Source organism: Eumetopias jubatus, unplaced genomic scaffold, assembly GCF_037043125.1.
Source record: "Eumetopias jubatus isolate StellerSeaLion01/CBP00866 unplaced genomic scaffold, mEumJub1_p1.0 scaffold_17, whole genome shotgun sequence".
Taxonomy (NCBI): Eukaryota; Metazoa; Chordata; class Mammalia; order Carnivora; family Otariidae; genus Eumetopias; species Eumetopias jubatus.
This window is the reverse complement of record NW_028274823.1, coordinates 53,241,474-53,264,734: the sequence shown is the minus strand read 5'-3', so window position 1 is coordinate 53,264,734 and position 23,261 is coordinate 53,241,474. Positions and strand designations below refer to the sequence as shown.

At 45.5% G+C, this 23,261-nt stretch overlaps 1 protein-coding gene across 1 annotated transcript in view; it reads left to right on the top strand.

Moving 5' to 3' along the window:
* The first annotated feature begins 280 nt into the window (after window positions 1–280).
* LRMDA (leucine rich melanocyte differentiation associated) overlaps window positions 281–23,261 on the top strand; it is a 1,122,731-nt gene continuing 1,099,750 nt past the window's right edge. The window contains exon 1 of the mRNA XM_088019786.1: window positions 281–465. The gene's annotated coding sequence lies outside the window, so the exon portion shown is untranslated. The remainder of the gene's footprint in view (window positions 466–23,261) is intronic.

The following is a 23,261-nucleotide window of genomic DNA, read 5'->3' as shown; positions in this document are numbered from 1 at the left end:
GAAGCCCTGCTCCCCCTAGGCCGCCCCCGACTAACGCAGTAGAGTTCTGGGCGTGGAGTTTTGGGGGGATGCTATTCCCGGTCCCCTGGCGCCTCAGGGGGCGATGAGATCCTGGGGCGCCCGGGGGCCATGGCGGAAGTCAAGGGGTCAGGCCATTCCGGGACGCTGGGGGCCACCTGTGGCGGCGCGTGGCGGGGGGCGTGCCTAGGCTCACCCGCTCGAGGGCCCGCCGAGAGCAAGCGGCGGGCGCAGCTGAGCCCAAGTCCCAGCACCCGGCCCGCGCCTCGGGCTTCCGCCGGGTCAGCTGACTACTTAAGTGCGGAACTGCGCGCCCCGCCGTGCTGCCAGCCGCCGCCGCGCTCTGCGCTCAGTGCTCGGCTCTCGGTGCTCCGCGCCTGCCCTCGGTGCTCCGCGCCGCGCGTCCGCCCAGTCGTCATGGCCGGGCTCGTGGTCAGTGGAACTCAAGTAAGTCCGCCAGGACGAACCCCGCCCTCGCTGTCGGTGTGGGGAGGGAGTGCTGGAGCAAGGGGCCACCCCGAGGTTAGAAAGGGCGCTTCGCCCCACTCAGGGGGGCTGCGTCTCCAGCTGGCGACACTTTCAGGTGCCCAGGCCTGCCCTAACTTGGTAAGGACAGGTCCCCTTTGGGGCCTGGCATCCCTCCCCACCCCCCCGCCCCCGGCTGTGGGAGAAGAGGGGAAGGCCCGCTAGGACGACCAGGTCCCCTCCCGCCTCCTCTGTCCCTAGTGCTCACTGCTAAGGCCAGCAGCGCCAATTTCTCCATCAGGCAGAGTGGACCATGCCCACAGCTGATGGTACTTTTTGGGACTCGTGTAATGTCATAATCAGAAGAAAAATAACTTTGGTCAAAGAAAACATTTTAATATATTCATCTTTATACTAATGAAGTTGTAACATACAGACATTAGGGGTGTGTGTCTGTGGTTTATTTATTTTTTAAGGACCCCAGGATGGCAAAAGTGCCGAGGTCCCACTAAAGACCATGAAAATCGTAATGCATTCCTGCAGGCTCTAGGTTTGGGGGCACACTGCAGACTGCCTCTGGAACCTAAACCAAGGCCCCTTATTCAAGACAGGTAGAAGGCTAAAGTCCCCCTACTTTTATTTCGGCATCTGATTTCCCTTTTTAGTTTATTATATGGTTGACATACAATGTTATATTAGTTTCAGGTGTGCAACGTAGAGATTCGACAATTCTATACATTATACTTGGCTCACCACAAGGGTAGTTAGCATCTGTCACCATGTAACGTTATTACTATATGCCTGCCCAATGCTGTGCTCCTCGCCCCCAGGACTTACTTTATAACCGTTTGTACCTCTTAGTACCCTTCACCTATTTTGCCTATCCTCCCACCCTCCTTCCCTCTGGCAACCACCAATTTGTTCTCTTGTATTTGAGTCCGTTTTTGTGTTTTGTTCGTTTTTAAGATTCCACACGTAAGTGAAATCATATGGTATTTGTCTTTCTCTGACTTGTTAACACCTAGCATGATACCCTCTAGGTCCCTCCATGTTGTCGCAAATGGCAAGAGCTCATTCGGCACATGACTTCTTGAGCTGGTGTCTGTGAGGAACGGCAACATTCCAGTTTCAACTCTGGGTGACAGACACCTAGCCTCACTTGCTTTCAGCTCTGTAGTGGAGCCTCAGGTGTTCTCAGTCATTGCTGGAGGGATGCTGGGCCCCGGGGCCTCTTACCTTCAGGAAAAGCCAGGTCTCCCCTTTGAACCTCTGATTAAGCCAGCCCTCCTCCCGCCTTTCCTTTGCATGCCCTAGAGAAATAGTTCTGAGGTTTTGAAGCTCACCCCTTGGATTGCCTAAGGCAGGTAGTGTCAGGCACAGTTAGAGTTTTGAGATTACTCTGGGCAAATGTTTCCACCTTCTCCGAGTTCAGAAGTGAGCAGGCCAGGGAGGTACCAGCCTGTGGGAAAGGTTAAAAATGATGGGTCTTGGGGCGCCTGGGTGGCTCAGTCATTGGGCGTCTGCCTTCGGCTCGGGTCATGGATCGAGCCCCGCATCGGGCTCCCTGCTCGGCGGGAGGCCTGCTTCTCCCTCTCCCACTCCCCCTGCTTATGGTCCCTCTCTTGCTGTGTCTTTCTCTGTCAGATAAATCTTTAAAAAAAAAAAAAAAATGATGGGTCTTATTTAGATGGCAGGGAAAGGGGCGTTTGGGAGTTAACATGCTTGCCTAGAGGAAGTGGAGGAGGGGGCCTCTGCCAAGAATGTCCTGTTCCCCCCTGACCCTAGGTCTCTGCATTTCAGACCCAGCATTCTTTGGGTGTAGCTTCTTCCAACTTCTTGGAGCACTTAACAGTAGGGCTGAGAACTTTCTTGTGCCTCCTTTTCCCCTGTTTCCCTAACTTGATTATTTTCCTGCACCCCCTGCTTTTAGCCTACTCCAAAGGGCTCAAAGGCAATCATTAACCTGTTGGTGAGGCATTTTGAGGATTAGGGGGCTGTTTTAAGCAGATGGAGCTGCTCGGGGAGGAGCTGAGAAGACAGGCTGAGAAAATGCTCCTGGGGTGTTAGTCCCCCAGGTCCTGAACCTCCTAGGCCAGTGGATCTGAGTGGCAGCCCTGGGGTTTAGGGTATTTTTTTTTTTTTTAAAGTATTCTGCCTCTTTTAGTTTCTAATGACAGCAGTAAGAAGTAGTAGTTCTTGGAATGTGTGTCACATGGTACTTCTCAAATTTTGGTAGAGGCTTCTTAAAGAGGAAAAAAACGCCTTCTGATGAGCCCATAGTATTTATACTGTTTCTTTTGCAATGTTGCTTAAATGTACAAACATAAAACCAGATATAACTTTTTCGAAGTTCACGGAGACCTATCCCCCAACTAAAGAGATGGCTTAAGTGCGCGCGCACACACACAACCAACAAAAAAACAAAAGACCATACCACCACTAAAACAATTGAATGAGATGGATGATGTTGAAATTAGGTCACTGCTTTCAACACCACCTCGGACTGACTGCTGTTGCCCTGGGTTTTAGGAGTTCCACTGGCCTATATCAGCCCTCCCTCCACTCTCTTCTGTAAAATCTTTTTATTCAACATGAATCTGACTTCATTTGGCCTTCTCTTGGCTTGAATGCATCATTTAGATCAGCATTATGTCCTCAATCTTCTTTTTCCACTAGTTGATGACCAAATAGTGGCATCGATATAATTGTAGATACGAATGCAGACTTGGAATTCGGGCACTGAAATCTCGTGCCAAGAGACATGGGAATAACCAATCCCTTTCTTAGGGATATTGGTCTGATTCAAATATTTACTGAGTGGCCACTAGGTGCTGAGGACAGGGCTGTGTACTGTATGTTATCTTCTCATTGCTGTAAGCTGGGGATCTATAACTCACTGGGCTATTTCATGAAGATTGACTAGGTAACAGCCAGGTGGTAGGCTTTAATAAATGTTGGTTCCCTTATTCGTCATACCTTTTGGATGCGGTTAGTGTTAGACTAGTTTACAGAAGAGGAGACAAACTGAGATTGTGACCCATCCAGGATAACACAGCCAGTAAGTAGCAGCACGGGGACTGTTTCTATTCTGACAGAGCTTTCAGTACAGATTTAAAATCAAGGATCTTCCACCTCCGCTGGTTGGGGTCAGGCATCAGAAAATAGTCGTCTCTACACACAGTCTACTAACAAATCTGTCCTCAGAAATGTCCAGAGGGCCTGTCTCAACTGCAAAGAGAAATCTGTAGTCTTCTGATCAGGTTGGTAATTCCCTGTGGCCTCTGCTCAGAGGGGCTGGCTGTGTGTATGTGTGGGAATTTTGCACAGACCTTCTTGTTTTCCTCTCTCGTATCCCTCTTTGGTGAGGGGTGCGGGGGGAGGATCTTCATATGTTTTCATTTCCCTGGTAGTAGTGTCCCTTTCTGTTACCGTTCCACACGGGGGGTAGAAGTCTTGGGATACTGGTGCTATAAGGTAGGCAAATGAAAAGTACAAAACTTGGCTCTTCAGTCTAAGAGTAATTGACTCAACACAATGACTTGTTCTGGATGTGCTTTTGCTTCTGTGGCCTTTAGGGTCTGTTAATCTCCATTTCCCTTATTTGCTCATGTAGCAAACTCTTTTTGGTCTGGCTCTTCTGGCTTGTTACATGAGGTTGGGCCTATGCTCCAAGAAGCTTCCTGACATCCTGGGAGGTAATGTCTTCCACTCAGGAGCACTTCCTAAACATGACTTTCTTCTCGTTATGAGTGTTGGTTGCAGTGCCTGGTGGTGGCTGCTTGCTGCTTTTAAGCCTTGTCCCTCAGATTTGGACCCTTAAATGTGGTCAGCTTAACTCACATCTCTAAATACTCCCAGTTTAGCATGGGGGTTGGTGGGGGTGAGGTGTCCAAGCATGCGGATGGCTTATCAAGTTGGTTTTCATACTCAATTTGTGAGACCTGGTCTTCACTGCAGAACAAATTGTGCTTTAGTTTTCCTGGGATGTTGGGGTAAGCTGTTGTAATAAAACAAGCTGATAAAAGTCTTCTTAGGCATGTAAATGGTCTGCATGCTTCATGGTGATAACTTTCTTGGTGCTCCTTTTGCCTCTTGAAAGGGGATCCTACAGAAGAAGGAGGGGAGCAAATCTCCCTCTCTTTCCCCAGGTTCTGATGCTCCTCTGGGGCTCTCAATATCCTATCATGAGGTAGTTCACGACCTTTCAGCTAGGAAGACGCATTTTTGAAGCCAAAACATGATGATAGATGTACCACTGGTGTTTATTGATCCAGAAAATCTACATCCACGTGTGGATTTGTAAGAACTCCATGGCTCCCAAATTGGAAGTTCCTATTCCTGGTGCAGGGCTTTATCATTAAGAAGCTGTATTACCCTGGGTATGCTGCTGAAGTCTTAGTTTCTTTGTAAAAACATGAGGGGTTTTGAGAAACTGGGTCCCTACAAGATTGAGTCCTTGGTTGAGTCTATAAGGACAGAGCTCAATTTCCGCATCTAAACCTCAGCCTCTATGCTGTATACACCATGGAGATCTTGAATAATATCTATAAGATGGGGGTGCATGATGGGGTAAAAGGGATGGGTTTTCTGGTGATTTCCGTGGGCCTGCAGGGTCAATGTGGTATTCTAATACAGAAACTGCTGCTGATCAAGTGGGCATCCTGAGGGAAATTGAAGTCCGTAGATTGATTGGGACCTTATATCCCCAGTCTCTTCTTGCTGTATGATTTCCATCTCTGCTTGGAAGCAGAAGTTTATTACACAAGGAGTTCTGAGGAACAGCTGGTCCCATGTAGAAAAGGGAGGTTGCTAGATTGAACTTTGAGACCTTTATTTTTTAGCCTGTGTCTTCCTGAGTCCAAATTATCTTATCAGAATCAGCTATTTTTCTGTCCTTTCTCCCCCCCGCCCCCGTCCTCCAGAAATGAAGTTACTAAAGGAGTGAGTACAGGATCCTGTACTGTCAGCAGTTTGACCCCATTGGATAGGACGGGGAGTAGACTTGAAAATTGAGCGTATTAGGGTGCAGTATGATTTTTATTAGGCGGAGTCCTCTGAAGGTGCTATTTCTGTAGTTCTAGGATTGAGTATTAGTCATAATGTTCAACCTAATATCTAGAGTTCTATATGGCCACCATATTCTTGTTCCCCATTAGGAAGCATAACCCCCTGGGGAATCTCTTACTTATTCCAAGACATTCTTACCTTACGTGTAGGAGGATATGCATTTGTGGGGAGAAAGGATCAAGACTGTAGGCACGTAATAGGCCTGAATTTCTACCTGGCCGTCGGGGGTAGGGAGTCCTTTACGGAAGTATCCTATGTTTTGATCCACTAGCCAACTCTCACCCATGGGTTTGTTTTATGGATTTTGGAATTCGTGCCCTGTGGTTGAATTGGCAACTGTCTGTAAAAAATGGTTTTCAAAGATTGAGTAGTTGGAGCTGCGAGGAAGCCCTCTGACCTTCCTACAGTCAAATTGTGGCATCAAATTACAATTCAGCTTCTTAATATTTGGGCACACACTAGATTGTTAATAATGATAAAATAAGTAAAAGAAGGCCTAAGGGAAGAGCTCTGCAACCCGAGTAGGGTTGGTTGCAAAAGGCTCCCTGGAGAAGAGAGACTTGGAAGCTGTGGCCACCTTTCGTTTCCCTGTCGCCTTCAAATCTGCTTCGTACAGAGTGGGGGACATTTTATACGAAGTGGTCATAGGATGGGATTGGCGGTCTGGGGAGGTTTTCTTGTCCAACCCTATTTTTTCCAGCACCCTGCAGGTGGAATGCTGGTAAGTGCATCTGCTGTGTCTTTTATGAGGTAATGTGCATAACAGGGTATTTGGGCGGCCGGTGGGGGCGACAGGGGAGGAGACGGAGGCGGAGAGCCAGAAGGGCAGCTGTTGGGAAGGCCCCTGAGCGAGAGGCTGATTGCTGTGATTATATCAGTGTGCTCTGACATGGGGGCTTTTCTGGACACCTGAATCTGGCCAATTTTAGTCCAATTTCCATTGTGCTGGGATTAGTCTCCATCATGCTAAGTGTACCAGGAAAGGGGAGCTGTTGGCAGAGTCCTTGAAGCCCCCAAAGCTGATTTGATCAGGAAAACAGTCACAAATGTGGCCTTTTTTGTGTGTGAGGAGCGCGTGCGTTTAAAGTTGCGGAAGCAATCTTTAGATCAATGACTCCCGGTTCGGAGCAGCTGGGCGATTTCCATTTGCCACATTGTTTCTGTTCCCTTTAATTTCCAGGTGTCCTACATAGGCCAGGACTGCAGAGAAATTCCAGAGCACCTTGGCAGGGACTGTGGACATTTCGCAAAGAGGCTCGATCTGAGCTTTAACCTTCTGAGGTATGTACCGTTCACAAGATGCAGACCAGGCCAGGGAGGAACCAGTGCCCTTGGTCACGGCCTCTAGGCCCAAGTCACCGTCCAGTTCTGCATAGTGTGTGGGGCTCTGAGACATGTGGAATCACACCCCAAAAGTGGGACTTTGCTTCAGATGAATCTTTGGCTAGCCTCTTTGTGCCACTGAAAAAGCTGTGAGCATGGACCATCTCCCCCGAGGTCCTATTAGAGGACCATTGCCATGTTACATTGTTCTTTTCCTTTCTTACTGATACCTATGCAGAAAAAGTTAGAATACTCTTGGGGAAGGAATGAGATGGAACCAACAAGAGCATTTTGTGGCATTTAGGAATGCTTTTCCGGGTAACACCATCTCCCAAAGATATGCCAAATCACAGGTAAGGTGCATATATGTGTGTGTTTTCTTTCTTTGATTTTTTTTTTTTAATGAATTGGAACCTTAAATATTTTGTGGTGATTTCTCCCAGATGGTATTTCAAAGCAATTCAGACACTGTTGGCATGGGGCAGGTGGGAGGGGGAACTCTAACAACTGTTCCAATCTTGGCAAAAGTTAAGTGTGATCTTCTATACTATTCCATTGGAGGATACAGACAGTGATTTCATTTCTTCATAGAAGGTTACCAGTTGTGAGTGGTTTGGGGGCTTGGAGGAGGGAAGTAGGAGGTACTTGGAAAGCAGATATCAGTGGGATAAATGAGCAGGGGTTAGGGTGGTGGTTTTCCTAATAAGCTGTCCTGTCCTCCGAAAGGAACAAACTGTCTTGGGGTGGAAGAAGAGATGAGGAGCTCGAATCCCACCCAGGGCTCAGGCATTTTTGTGTTTCCACGCCTTGGAGTATTTTCTCTCCCAGCCTCTGAGGACCCTGGGGAATTAAGAATTTGAGAGAAGATGGATGAAACTCAGGGTGTTAAGGCCCCAGTAGGTAGAGGGGACTTGAAGCCAACAGAGCTTTTTGGGCTGGTCCTTACTGAGATGCATGGTCTTCTGGGAAGAGATGTCCAGAGGGTTATGTAGAAAGAGAGCGGGTGCTGAGTGCGTGCGTGCATGCAAGGGTTTGTATGCTTCTGGGGAGATGTGGAAACTGAAAAGTCACAAACTAATAGGTAGTGATGAGGATGCCAAACAAAGAAATGCTGACTCTGAAGAAATGAAGGATGATTTTTGGTCCTGATACCCAAGGACAGGACAAAAGTACACAGCCTGGACTGGATGGATGGTGCCTGAGAGGTGTGTGCCCCTTAAAAAGCTCCCCAGTGCAGACGCAGGGAAAGGGTTTCTTTGCTTGGACATTGGAAGGAGCTCTTTCTGGGTGCCTGGCTTCCAGAAGCTTGGGGCATTGTGGCTCAGGCTGTGGCTGCCTTGCTGGTGGGAGCCCGGATGTGGGTTGGAGGAGGCTGGGCCCCATGAGGGAGTGTGTCAGCGGGGACAGGTCATGGGACTGAGCTGTCAGGTCTGAGGAAACAGAGCTGTCTTTGTCAAATGCAGAGGCCCTGCCTCCCTTTGGCAGAGAATGGGCTGGACCCCGAGAGGTAGGGGTGTGTGTGTGTGTGTGTGAGAGAGAGAGAGAGAGAGAGAGAATGAGAGAGAGAGAAGAGCAGAGTCAGTAGTGAGAAGGGGCTGTGGGCTCTGAGGGGCTGGATGTATAAGGATTTATCATCGGAAAGGACAGGTTCTAGAGGCAGGTCAATTCAGTGAGAGGGAGGTTAGTAAAACAGGTTTGGAGGGAGGGGAGTTGTGAGTTTAATTCCCCTTTGTTGAGAGGAGAACATTTCTGTAGTGTTGAGTTTGAGGTGCCATCCCATCTCATCAGGGTCCTGTTGTTTTTGGTGTGTGATCGCCACACTGGGTTATAGCTGGATTGGGGCAGGGATGAGCAATGGAGGGGTGTGCACATGGTGTAGGTTTTAGAAGGAACAAACTTGCAAAAAGTAGGAAAAAATTTTTCTTTACATGTAGATTTTTTTAGCCTTCCAGTTCTCCTCTGCCGTGCTGTTACTCATCATTTTGTAGTCCTCCAGAGCTATTTTGTGCATATGCTACAATGTGAATGTCTTAAGTGGCCATATTGTATTCTTTCTTGCCAAGATATTAGTTAAAAAAGAGGCACCAGGCTTCAATTAACCACTCATTAGGAACATCCTTCTCTGTTGTCTTACCACTAATTTATAACTATACACCATCAACATTATTAATCTCCTTCATGAAAGTGATGGTTCTGCTGATTCTTCCTGTGGCCACCTGTTCATGCTGGAGGGAAGGATGCTTATGGATTTATAAGCTCTAAACTTTGGTTTTAGGTCACTATACATATAAACTTTTATCCTGTTATACCTCTGCCTTCTCTCCTGCATTAACTATTGTGAATCCTCTGCTTCTTTTGGATCCGCCAATAGTAAAATAGTTACCTGTCCCTGCAGAAGGTTGTGGAAATTCAGGCTATACTGTTTCTATGACTGTTCTGGGGGAATGAAAGACATCGGACTCTTCCTAGACATGATTCCCAGGGACAGATGATTGCCATCCACACTGGAATGGGGGATAGAGGGTTTAGAGAGCTCATCAGGTAATGCTTGAGAGGAGTGTTGCTTCTTGAATTTGAATGCATTAATGATCACAAGTCCAATGTCTGCGTCTGCATGAAATCATACTTTTTTTTGAAGATTGTTTTTTTAAATAGAAACATCAATATAGAAATGTTAAACTCAAAGGTATAAGGAAATGCTCTTTCTTTCAAATCACTGACAATCTTAACCACTGGAAATCACCACTGCTGACATTTTGTCTTCCAATCTTTTATAATGCCAAATATTTAAAAATGATGCTGTTGCTCACATTGTGTTGGAAGCATTTTCCTATCATTAAATACTGCATTACAGTTTTTAATGGTTTCTTATTTCTTAGTGTTGGAGATTTAGATTGTTTCCAGATTTTTGCTGTTAAAAATATGTTATAAATATTCTTGTAATACTCATGAATAGGTCTCTGATTAGTTTCTTGGGATAAATTCCTAGAGACCTGAATTGTCAGAGGGCTCTGATGAAGATGTCAGATTGCCCTCAAGAGAGGTTCTACCAATTTCTGCTACTAAGAATATTTGAGTACCATTGTCCCAAACTCTTCCTTGAACTTGTTTTTGAGGTTTTCATATTTTATTTTTACTGTGATCAATAAAGAGATCCTGTGCTTTAGCCAGTGCTAGTTCCTTGATCTGCTCAAGGCAAAAAGAACTTGTTAATGAGCTATTCCAGCTTCAGTTTTCCTTTTTCCCAGGATTGGGAAAGGACAGAGTTCTCTGTGGTGCCCATCCCATGCCCCCAAGGGCCCTGAGTCCTGAGTGGTTTGAGTGGGTTGCTTGCTGAGCTTGTTGAACACAGCGGGCAGAGCAGGGCTCCCGTGGCAAACAGTGATAAATACGCTTGTGTCAATCTGGCAATAAAATCAAGAGGATTTAATTGATCTATGGCAACAGGAAGCTGACATTTTAAAAAATTAAATTATTTGCACTTGCATCTTATTTAGCATCACTCTGATAAATGTACTCGATTGGGGAATTGCTTAGGAGAAAATTTCTTAGGTGGGAGCTTGCTTGTTGATTCCTTGGCTTTGGCCAGGATGAAGAAAGTGAAAGACTGGAGAATTTGGGAAGCTCCGGTAAAGAAATGGTGGCTCTGTGCCCCCCCCCCCCAAAGGCAGTGAAGTGGACACTCAGGGGTACACTGTAAGGCCTCGAGGACAGGCACACCACCATTTGTGTCTGTTATGAACTGCTAGATGAAACTGGGCCTGGTAACTTGCTGCAAAATCGGGAAAATGGGCAGGGAATTAAAAGGAACCAAGGCTTTGTGGTTAGACACCCCAGCTTGAAATCCTTCTGTCACTCACCAGTTGCTTAACTGGCCTTAACCTGATTGCAGGAATTCTGAGTGTATGACTGTGTAAAGTGCCTAACAAATTACCTGGCACGTAATAGGTCTTCCATAAGCCTAGCTATAGTTAGAGCTAAAACGTGTTGCTGGGGAGGCTGAAAGCCCAGGCTTGACCCTCCACAGGGGCCATTTCAATCTATTGTAGTCATTGGGGTTCCTTATGGACATTCGGGATTTTCTCTCCTTCTGTGCATGGTATGTTTGTACATTGCTGCATCCTTTGGTGTGACCAACCGGCAGAAACTTGAAAAGCTAGTGCACAGTTTGCCATTTACTCTTCTACCTGCTGTAATCACTGGGTTCTGACTATAAAAGAGCAGAACCCTTTGCTGATCCATGTTGGACATTCATTTTAAATGAGTGCTAAATCTGTTTATAAGAGTTTAGGGTATTTGTTAATGCAGCATAACCTACCGATGCTAACCAATGTACTTCAGTTCTCCAACTGTCTTTGACATTCCGTAGGCTCAACCCAGTTGTCATCTACATGTTTTTCATCTTTGTCAGTTAGGAACATACCTTTGTTGATAGTACGGTGGGAATCGGTAAGAAAAAATTCCCCACCCAGACTCGCAGGAGAACAGTTGAAAGGGCATGTTCTGTTGACATGGGTCTGCATCAAATCCTTTATTTGGAGTCAGGCAGCTTGTTCATACATATTTTTCAAACCCAAATGTAGTGGTCTGTCTTGGAGAGCATGTTGATAGTGGAGTGGGGGTGGCAAAAGAGATGATGATAGAGATGATGGTAGAAAAGATAGACTTTAGAAAGATAAACTGTTAGTGAATTTTCCAAATAGTTCTAGGGCATTGATAAATTCCAAGGAGGCAAGGGTCTTTGTGTGCTGGAACGAGTGTGCTAAGCTGGGCAATGTTGTGAGAAGCATCTTTTTTTTGTGCCAAGCATATCACTGGCCATTCTCATGTCTCCAGCTCCCAACAGAACATACAGCCAAAAGGTGAAGTGGAAACATGACTTGACAGGTACTATGTAATGTCTCAGTAGCAAGACTTTGATTTCCTTTACTTAGACTTTCTCAAGTAACCTCCATGACTGTAGCACCATCAAAAACAGCTTGAATGGAAGGGAGGGAGGGCAGATCACTAAGGCAACAGGTATCCGGGTTTAAATGGTATCACTCTCTTCCTCCTCCAAGAATGTCCTGACTTCCTGGATTTATAACCCTCTGGTCAGGGAAAATGGGTTTTGAGCCACTGTGGGTAAGACTGGGCTGGGGAAGTTGTGGGAGATTAGAGAGAGTTGTCTAAGGGGCCATGATGAGGTTCAGCTTTCTCATAGATAATGATGATCCCTGTAACTTGCAATGTGATTTAGAAAGTACTTTGACAAACAGTGTCTCCAGATTTCCTACTGTGTTTGTCTCTAGGATAAGAAATTCCTAGACTTTCTCCTAATGCCTTTTATTTCCCTTCTCATCCATTTTACTCCCTCAGGATCTTGGGTTTAATTTCCCTTTCTTTATAAAGTTTGTCTCCCTGAGCTTTTTGAACTCGGGCGTCACTGCTCTGCCCTCTCCCTCTGCCCTGCTGTCTATCCTGAGGACCTCACACTGTGCCTGTGGACAAAGCTGCCCTCCGTCTAGTCAGGGCAGCAGTTGGAAGCAGTGGTGTTTTGGGGGAGGGAGTAGAGATTTGGCAAGCTTAAGCCTTTCAGACTTTCTACTCCCTGGCTCTTCACGTTCTCAACCATGAAGTTCTGTCACAATGATGGTGGTAGGGGCTCTGCTAGCATTTAGCGGGTGAGGCCAGAGATGCTTTGCAGGGCAGGGGACGGCTTTGGACAAAAAGAATCCTTCCCCATGCCAACTGCGGTTTGTTGAGGAAGACCTTTGAATCCTGTCCCAGATAGGTTGTAGAGTGACTCTTTTGAGTTTCACAATAAAGCAGCCTTACAAATAAGCCCTGAGAGGTGACTGGCTTCTCTCTCCAAAGGAGTCCAGGGACAAGGTATCAAACGAGTGACATCAGTCATGTTTATTGTCTTAATATTATGGAGCTCTTACTACATGCCAGAGCTGAGCAGAACACTTCAAGGGTTATTCAGTCTTCCCAATAGCATTTTACAATGTGACTGTTACTACCCACAGTTTACAGGTGAAGCAACTGATCCCCAGATGGGGGAAGAAGTTTGCCCCAGACTACCCTGATGGTTAAATGGGAGAGGGGGGATTAAGTGGCCCTGGGGATTTGACTTCATCTCTACGTTACTCCAAACTGCTTCTTAAGATACAACTTGTTGCTTTTTTTTGCGTGAGAGAAGATGGGCAGCCGTTGCCAAGCCTATATTTCCTTGTGCAGGGAGAAGGTTTCTTTTTTTTCTTTGACAATCCTGAGCAGCCTGTGGAAGCCACCATTGTGGGGTCACAGTGGTTTCTGCAGCTCCAAATTGGAGACCCTGTTGGCTTCAGTGTTCTATCTGTTGCATTTTCTCTTCTGTTTCTCCAAAACCCCTATCTGGAAACTTTGGGTTCACAGGACCTCATGGTGAGACCTGGTCTGGCTTGGAGGTGGGAGGTTCCCAGGGAACTCACTCCCTTTTCTTGCCCCCTGGGCTGTGAGGTATGGCTCAGATGAAGGCCACTGTCATGGGAAGTGGCTTAGTAATTGCTGTGGTTCAGACTGTTCTCTGTCCCAGCCTTGAGATGGGGACCATTACTGCATGCGTGAGTTTTGAGTCTGGAGAGAAAAGAGGGTGTGTGTGTGTCCGTATTTGCACATGTATTCACTTGCATGCACACACCCACCATCTGAAAAACCTCTTGTCTCCTCAGGGACTGCAGTATTGGTGATTTCAGCTGTCCCTGCTCCTTTATGATGAAAGGGGAACGATTATGCTTTTTGCTGGGTGTCTGTTTAATTGCAGGGATATAATAACTACAAATTCTCCCTGGCCAAGACTTTTCTAATAAAAGGTCTCTTCTCTCCCAGCTGCTTTCCCTTCCCCTTCACACCCCCACCCCATCACTGCCACAGCATAAGGTCACTCAGAGTTTTAAATGAGGGAGAGAGACCCATATGTTCAGGTTTCTAGAGTCCATCTCTCTCTCTAAAGACCCCTCCTCCTCCAGACCCATCATTACAGGGATCAGCTATGTGCCCCCCACCTTTGCACCACCTCCCCTAGGCTCCTCTCTGAGTTTATACAGAGCCCGATTTTCAGTCTCGTGGGTGTCTGCTTTTTCTCTGTTCTGAAGAAATAAGAGACGGGTAGAACAGGGAAGACCAAAAAAGAGGTTAAAAAAAAAAAAACCCAAACCATTCTTGAGATAAAGTAAGACTTATTAAAAACAATTGGAGGGGAAAGCCGGAGAGGGGGTATTAACCCCCACATGCCCCGTTTTCTCCAGCTGGAGAAGTGTTTTAAGAAAATGCACCATTGTTAAAAACTTTTTTTTTCCTTGATGGATTTATTTATAAGGTAGAGAAATATTTTCCCCATAATTGGGTAACTCTTAATAGTAGCAATTGCATATTTATCAGTGTGAGGGGCTGTTATTAATGTAACTGTCAGGCCCAAACACATTTCTGCATTAAATCCATTTAGTATGTGCATTATTCGGGCTCGAATGTCACCGGGACATCAAAGCCCCGTAGGCATGGAGAGCTCAGTGCCCTGCTGTGGCTGCCGAACAGGCCCTTGATCAATAAATGTAACATGTTAATGCAGAGCAAATAGAATAAAAGATTTCTTTGACAAGACATGAAAAATCACCTTGTGGCAGCTGGTATGTGATGCCGTTTCTGGGGAGACACTAGCAAAGTTGATCTGACAAGTAAAGAGGAGAGATGATGGTTGTAAGGTGCTTTTGTTTCAAACTTCTTTCTTGACCTGTCAGGTTTTGAAGGCGCCTCAATGGCTCTTTTTTGTCATGTGAAAATTGTAGTCTTAGGTAGTTATGAAGCAGTTATCTCTTCTCAAATTGTGAATGCTGCTGTTTAATTGATTCACTTAGCATTTGAAACTGTCACGCATTAATAATTGCAAAATCCTGTAGACTCTGCTCTGGTGTGTGTCATGCTTAAATGTGTAGTTATCAGAAAATTAATATCCTTAATGAACCAGTGCTTTCAAACGAACATTGCATGAAATCTCTTTTGCCCCTTGATTTGCTGAAGCCACATCCGCCAGTTTGCAGAGAATCACCTCTCGACAGTTTGCTTTCTTGATGCCCGACAAATACCAGCTTTGCTGTGGGTACATCGCATGCTCAATGACAATAAATATAGTAATTATACTGGAGTTAGTAATTAACATAATTGTAGTCAATTACGGCAAATACAGTGCAGAGCAATAAATGAGAGGGGAGAAATTAGCAAGCTAATTGATTTATCTTTACTTGGCTTTCTATTACAACTGGCAGGGCTGTTTTTCTTGGGGTGGGGAGGAGAGCAGAGGAAAAAGTGCCCACAAGGATTGTTTACAAGTAACTGACTTTGTTTTGAAGTTGCTTTGTCTTTTGACTTATTATGCGTCACCCTCCCCCCCCACTCTGCTTACGAGGAGGAAAAGGGAGAGAAAAAGAATTTAAATGCCAAGGGAACATTTTTGTTAATTTAGCTACATCAAACCGAATGCAGCAGCTAAAGCGAGACAGGGTGTAGCTTCCACTAAGGCTTGAGGAGTTAGAATTTTTTCTTCCCAGCTATCACTCTGGTAATTCGTGTGTGTGTGTGTGTGTGTGTGTGTGTGTGTGTGTGTGTATGTGTATGTATGCGTATGTGCCTGTGTTCTAAGTCTCCATCAGTGAGGAGGTGCTTTGCCGAATAGTACATAGGGGGGTTATATATGCATGCTAATTTGCTCAATTTTGTGCTGCTGGCTTGGCACAAGAATTGGGCATATTTTACTTGGTTCAGCCCCCACTTGGTCTTGTTACGCCTCCTCCCCTTGGTACCTAAGGAAGAGCTGGTGGAAAGGAGTGGTCAGTGTTGGAGAGGGCAGGGAAGGGGCTTCAGGGAGGACCCCCTGTGCACTTTGCCTTCTTGGCCACACTGCAGCATTCCCTAGGGTCCTGGGCTGTCACACTCCTGAGGCTGCCTGGAAAGTTTTTGTTGGGGCCTCTGTGCCTATTGGGTTTGAGTTGGTTTATTCGGTGCTGCCTGGAGCCCTGGTTAATGGTGTTTATGGTGAACCCCCTGTTCTTTGTTCACCCCTTTCAATGTGACCACTGTTTACGCCACTCGGGGAGAATGTGTGCGTGTCCGGTGGCTTGCGGTTGCATCACAGCCTGTGTTTTCTCACAAATTTCAGAAAGTTTTTTCTTTGCCTCCTGACACAGTAGGGGCCAAGTGACTAGAGCTCTTTCAGGGTTGGAGTGCTTAAAATCTTACCCCGGTATTACCCAAGGTGAAAATTCAGTGCTTTCTGGACATGACCATTCAAGTATCTGGCATCATGTCTCAAACTTTTCAATCCTCCCCGGTTATCCCCCTAAAAACTGAGCAGTTTAGCAAACAAAAATTTGTTTCAAAGACTTTTATTTAGCCCTTCTTCCTGAAGACTTCACTGGCTCCATTTCTAGTGTAATGTGAAGGGAGAGTTAGAGGCAGCCGTTTTACTTGTACATGGATGGTGCATAGAATCCTGCAGGGCCTCCTGTGGAATTCAGTTTTTCGGATGAATGCTGCCCGTATCTTGGAACAATAGGATGTACTTGGACACTGCTTAGTGTGGTCATTCTTCATGTGTATTTCATTTGGAAATCAATTTCTGATATGAAATATTTATATACAAGGAATCACTTAAATTATTTAAAGTTTGCAGGCATAATGGCCTTTCTGATGAAGTCTGAAATTATCATAGTAAAAATATATGGATTTGAGGGGAAAAGACTGATCGTTGGCGGGGGCAAGATGGTCTCTGGATCTCTGGCCTGAGTTGGATACAGGTCAATGAGAAATGGGATGATTCCTAGGTATAGCTTTGTTTAGCAGGGAAAAGGTGCATTCTCTATATTGTCTACCTCCGGTGAGGGCACTCTGCTGTGAGCTCCTGGGAGAAGCAGTGCGGCGGGGGCTGGGGGGGTGGAGACCAGACGACGTGTGGAGAAAGGGTTAGGGTTGTGCTGTTGACCACTGTCAGAATGTGACATCCGTAGTATTTTTGTCCCTGTAGACTCCCCTCTGCTCCTGGTTTTTATGCTGTTTATTCTCCTGAATGGTGCTCAGATGTGGAGCAGATGTGAGTGGGGAAGAACCTAGGATGATGGCAAAGGAAGCCTCTTTTTATTTTTAATACTGTAAAACTAAAGTTGCCCTCATCAGAGCTAGTTTCATTTTGTTTCCATACTGCCAAAGAAATAACAGGTTGGGGGATTATTTAGATGTATTCTGTTCAAATAAAATGCTGTTTGCCGAGGCACCATTTCCCCAAGATGCTTTTCTGTTTCACAGAGACCTACACCTGTCTAGATAATTAAATATGTACGTTTTGAGGTGCTTTATTTCTTAGAAATTCTAGTGATTTTTCTTTTTCTGAAATCTGTTTGGCAGCAGCCCTGTTGATGGAACCTATGAAAATGCACTGTGGGCTGGAACAGAAAGTCAGAGGGGGTGGAGTTAAGAGCTTTCGCTGTCCACTTTCTGAGAAGCCGGATGAGTGGGCATTCACTCACTTGCATGTCCATTTGTGAGGGGGTGCCCTGGAATTGCGTGGTGGGGTGTTTGTTTCAGGGACTTATTTTTCAGAATGTATTTCCTGTCCCCTCTGAGTGTATCAGGGTGGTAGCCCGATTCGTCAGGATTTACACCTCCTTAGAACAGTGGGTGAGGAGGACCCTGAGGATGACGCTAGGAGGGTGGAGTGTCTTCACCAGTGCTGACAGTTGAATTGTGGGTCTGTCTTGGTGGGCTCTTGTGAATTCTTCCCAGATACCTGAGCCAGACTAACCTCACAGAAGGCTAATCATCCTTCCAGTTGTAATTAGATAGAACAAACCAGTATCTTGAATTCTGTTCTTGGAGGCTGGGCTCTGGTAAGAAAACTCAGCCTGACCTGTGGTATAGAAAGATGGAGCCTGGCCATGACTCCCAAAGGTCCTTTTGTCAAGTGTTCTGCCTCTGAGGAGTACTGCATTTGTTCCAGACCGTGACATGAAGCCCTGGAAGAATGACTGCAGGGGATAAATTTAACCATAGAGTTGAAGGGTTTTCTTCTCTTCCTCCTTTTTAGCTAGTGAGTGAAAGGCAGGCCTGGGGTGACCTAAGTCTTGGAGGATGCCAGCAGGGTTACAGGGGTCTTTCTCTTTCTAGCTGCCATGTATAACTGGCTCCCCTCCAGGGATGCACTTCTCTGTCAGGTAGTCTTCATGGTCTTTTAATGGCTCATGCAGCCATGACCATAGATGACCATTCAGCTAAGTGGAGGTGGAAAGTGCTCAGAATAGCATGGTTCCCCCAAGGCTGTCTGGAGTTGTCCTTAAGGGCTGGAGACCTTGGATCATTGTTCTTTGTGGGTCCCTTCTGTTTGCTATAGATATGTAAATATTCTGTGCAGGCTGAGTTGCCCACCACCTGGAACTTAGAGATGTGATGCTTCCCCTTAGAAGCTTGAATGCTCAAAGTGAAGATAAAGTGAATTCGGGTTAAATTATTAGAGCTATTCAGGCCACTGTCAAATCTAACCAGAAGATTTTGAGAACTTACTAGTTCTCTCCTACTGTTTACTGTCTGGGAAGCTTGCTCTCTTTGTGTTGGTGAGCAGCTATGGGAAGCCACATATAGAGAGGAAGGGTGGAACAGTGACTTGACCCAGGTGAGTCCTGGGGTGGCTCCCAGAAGGGTCTCCTTAGATAGCCACAGGACAACACACTACAATGCGGTGCCAGGGGTGTACTATTGATTCTCATGCTCAAGAAGGTTTCAGGAGGGAGGACTTGGTCAAAGGAAATATGAGGAAAAGATTAGGACTTGGGCCACACCTTGAAGAGAGCAGAGTTTGCCACGCTGGGTTGATTTCTGGGCAGGGTGAATAGCTCGCACAATGCCAGTGCTTTGGAACCGGGCTTGTCCCGAGTGCAGCTGGTGAGACCCTGGTGTCTGGGCCCTTAGGAGTTTGTGGGAGTCCGAGAGGAGAGAAATTGGAGAGGATGGCAAGCTCCCTCCCATACATGCAGACACTAATCTCCTGTGCTGTGCTGTGCAGAACGGGGGCAGTTCTGCAACATGGAAGCTCAATGGGGGAGGGAAAGGAGCCAGGCCAGAGTCTATGGTGGAGGCCAATCAAGTACAGATTTGGGTGGGGGAAGGTATGTGTTCTCCCTCTCAAACCTTCACCCTGTAGTGACAGGCATGTGGTGAAGACAAGCCAGCTCCAGCTGGTGGAGGGCAGCCCGTTCCCAGGCTAGGCAGGGCCTGAGTGTCGGCCTGACACACATACGTGGCAATTATGCTGTTTGAAGGGTCACAGTTAATGCAGTTCTTCCATGACTCCTGCTATAAGCATGCTGTGCCACTTAGCACCCAGCAAGGCCCTATAGGCTGGCCCCAGGCTCATTCAGAAGGGAGGAACCAAAACTTGAAATCTCATCTTTGAGAAATTGCACTTGATATTGTTGTTCCATGCCACGGTGTTTCTGCAAGGCTGCCACTTAAGGGTGCATCCCCTCCCCAACTTACACATTATTGGTTCTGTGAATGCCTGGGGGGCCTTGGCAGTAGCTCTGCCTCCCATTGGAATGTGAGCTTTTCCAGGATGGGATGAACAGCTGCTTTCAGGAGAGCCCAGGGCAGACGTACACATGTTATAGGTGCCCCTCTATTGGAAAATGAGATCTAATTTGGGAATTTCTCACTTGCTAAAATGGATGTTTAAAAACATGATGATGATACTTTAAAAGAGATAGCAGTAATGGTAACGACAGTTCATCTGTCGGCTTCCCCTGATGATCTTAAGTCCTTATGGCAAGGTAGGTGTTCATGGTTTGAAGACAGGAATGACAGTGTGTGTGGGGGAAGGGACTTTGCCGAGGGCTCGCAGCTGGCTGCTCAGTTTGGAGCCAAGACTCCAACCTCAAAACCTACATGCTTAGCTCATGCACCTTACTGAATTCCATTGCATTTCCCCCAATCCTAATTCATTGTTGTCCTCTTTAGCTGGTAAACTAGTGTAGGTTGATAACTAAACAGTAGAGAAGAGGAAATTCCCTTTCAGGCCCATGGAAAGAGAATAATCACCACCCCCCTCTCCAAACAAGTCTGGTGCTGTTTTGCTTTCTTCCCAAACTTAAACTTGCCCTCATCATTTTTCAGGGGGAGATAACCACCATAGCCAGTGGAGTCTTGACCTCAAAATTAATGGTCTGGAAGTCTGTCGAAAATTAGGTCAAATTAACTTTTATTTTCCTGTTCCTTTAGGAAGATGAGCAACAAAAATACCAGAAACTCCTTCTCATCCGAATAAGAGGCCTCTTGGGTGGGGTGGGGCCTCCACTTCCTTTTTTGGATCCACCTCAGGTGTGAGTTCCCTCACTGCTGTTGTATATCTGCACAGTCCTTTAGGAGGCATGAGTCTTTTTTTTCCTATCGGTTACAGGCAAAGAATTTTGTCCACTTTTGAGGCTGTCTCTGGGTTGCCCAGGAGGTAGGTTATTTGAATGCACATGCTTTGTCAATTGCTAGGCACCATGTAACTATAATTATTTTTCCCAGTTTTGAGATGTAATTGACAGAACACTAGTCCAAGGAGTACAACATAACTTGATATATGTGTAGATTACAAAATGATTATCCCTATAGGTTTAGTTAGCATCGTATAATGCGTTATTATATATATATATATATTTTTGTCTTGTAAATGAGCAATCGAACTTGTGTTAATTTGAAGCTCCGTCATTGTTGGAGACCAACAAGCCAGAGGAGTTCTGGCAGATGTGTAATCTGGTGGACAAGCAATGAGCTCATGAGACAGGATATATGACTGTTAGTCTTCAATCCATCATAAATTATCTCTGAGATACTGAACAAGTCATTTATTCTGTGTTAACTTCTAACTGGGGATAGTGGACTCCTCTATCGGGGTGATAGACATCAAAGGAAATACTAAATGTAAAAGAGTTTTGTTCCTGTAGGTGATGCACCAAAAGAGCAGCTATTCCAGAAACAATTGACTTCATTTTAGATTCTTTGGTTGGTTTTTGAGTAGAATTAGCTTTAGGATTATTTAGCTTGGGGTCATGTGGCATTTGTTGCTTGAGACTTGTGTCCAAATCAAAAGGGAAATGATAGTCCTACACTGAGTTTCCTTGCAAGGAGCATGTGACTGTATTCTAAAACTATAAGTTTCTCCCCTCTAATTTTCTTGGCTTTACCACAAGTTGCCTTTTATGTAGTTTCTGATCTACACTGAATTGAACGGTTCTGTTGTAACAGGGTCTGTGTTAGCTTTTTTTTTAATATTGTTATGTTAATCACCATACATTACATCATTAGTTTTTAATATAGTGTTCCATGATTCATTGTTTGTGCATAATACCCAGTGCTCCACGCAGAACGTGCCCTCTTCAATACCCATCACCAGGCTAACCCATCCCCCCACCCCCCTCCCCTCTAGAACCCTCAGTTTGTTTTTCAGAGTCCATCTCTCATGGTTTGTCTCCCCCTCCGATTTCCCCCCCTTCATTCTTCCCCTCCTGCTATCTTCTTTTTTTTTCTGAACATATATTGCATTATTTGTTTCAGAGCTACAGATCTGTGATTCAACAGTCTTGAACAATTCACAGCGCTCACCATAGCACATACCCTCCCCAATGTCTATCACCCAGCCACCCCATCCCTCCCACCCCCAACCACTCCAGTAACACTCAGTTTGTTTCCTGAGATTAAGAATTCCTCCTATCAGTGAGGTCATATGATACATGTCTTTCTCTGATTGACTTATTTCACTCAGCATGACACCCTCTGGTTCCATCCATGTCGTTGCAAATGGCGAGATCTCATTCCTTTTGATGGCTGCGCAATATTCCATTGTGTATATATACCAGGTCTTCTTTATCCATTCATCTGTCATTGGACATCTTGGCTCTTTCCACAGTTTGGCTATTGTGGACATTGCTGCTATAAACATCGGGGTCCACGTACCCCTTCGGATCCCTACATTTGTATCTTTGGGGTAAATACCCAGTAGTGCAATTGCTGGATCGTATGGTAGCTCTATTTTCAACTGTTTGAGGAACCTCCATACTGTTTTCCAGAGTGGCTGCACCAGCTTGCATTCCCACCAACAGTGTAGGAGGGTTCCCCTTTCTCCACATCCCCGCCAGCATCTGTCATTTCCTGACTTGTTAATTTTAGCCATTCTGACTGGTGTGAGGTGGTATCCCATGGAGGTTTTGATTTGGATTTCCCTGATGCCGAGCGATGTTGAGCACTTTTTCATGTGTCTGTTGGCCATTTGGATGTCTTTGGAAAAACGTCTGTTCGTGTCTTCTGCCCATTTCTTGATTGGATTATTTGTTCTTTGGGTGTTGAGTTTGATAAGTTCTTTATAGATTTTGGATACTAGCCCTTTATCTGATATGTCATTTGCAAATATTTTCTCCCATTCTGTCGGTTGTCTTTTGGTTTTGTGGACTGTTTCTTTTGCTGTGCAAAAGCTTTTTATCTTGATGAAATCCCAATAGTTCATTTTTGCCCTTGCTTCCCTTGCCTTTGGCGATGTTTCTAGGAAGAAGTTGCTGTGGCTGAGGTCGAAGAGGTTGCTACCTGTGTTCTCCTTTAGGATTTTGATGGACTCCTGTCTCACATTTAGGTCTTTGAACCATTTGGAGTCTATTTTTGTGTGTGGTGTGAGGATATGGTCCAGTTTCATTCTTCTGCATGTGGCTGTCCAATTTTCCCAACACCATTTGTTGAAGAGACTGTCTTTTTTCCATTGGACATTCTTTCCTGCTTTGTCAAAGATGAGTTGACCATAGAGTTGAGGGTCCAGTTCTGGGCTCTTTATTCTGTTCCATTGATCTATGTGTCTGTCTTTGTGCCAATACCATACTGTCTTGATGATGACAGCTTTGTAATAGAGCTGGAAGTCCGGAATTGTGATGCCGCCAGCTTTGCTTTTCTTTTTCAATATTCCTCTGGCTATTTGGGGTCTCTTCTGGTTCCATACAAATTTTAGGATTATTTGTTCCATTTCTTTGAAAAAAGTGGATGGTATTTTGATGGGGATTGCTTTGAATGTGTAGATTGCTCTAGGTAGCATTGACATCTTCACAATGTTTGTTCTTCCAATCCATGAGCATGGAACGTTTTTCCATTTCTTTGTGTCTTCTTCAATTTCTTTCATGAGTATTTTATAGTTTTCTGAGTACAGATCCTTTGTCTCTTTGGTTAAATTTATTCCTGGGTATCTTATGGTTTTGGGTGCAATTATAAATGGGATTGACTCCTTGATTTGTCTCTCTTCTGTCTTGTTGGTGTATAGGAATGCCACTGATTTCTGTGCATTGATTTTATAGCCTGCTACTTGA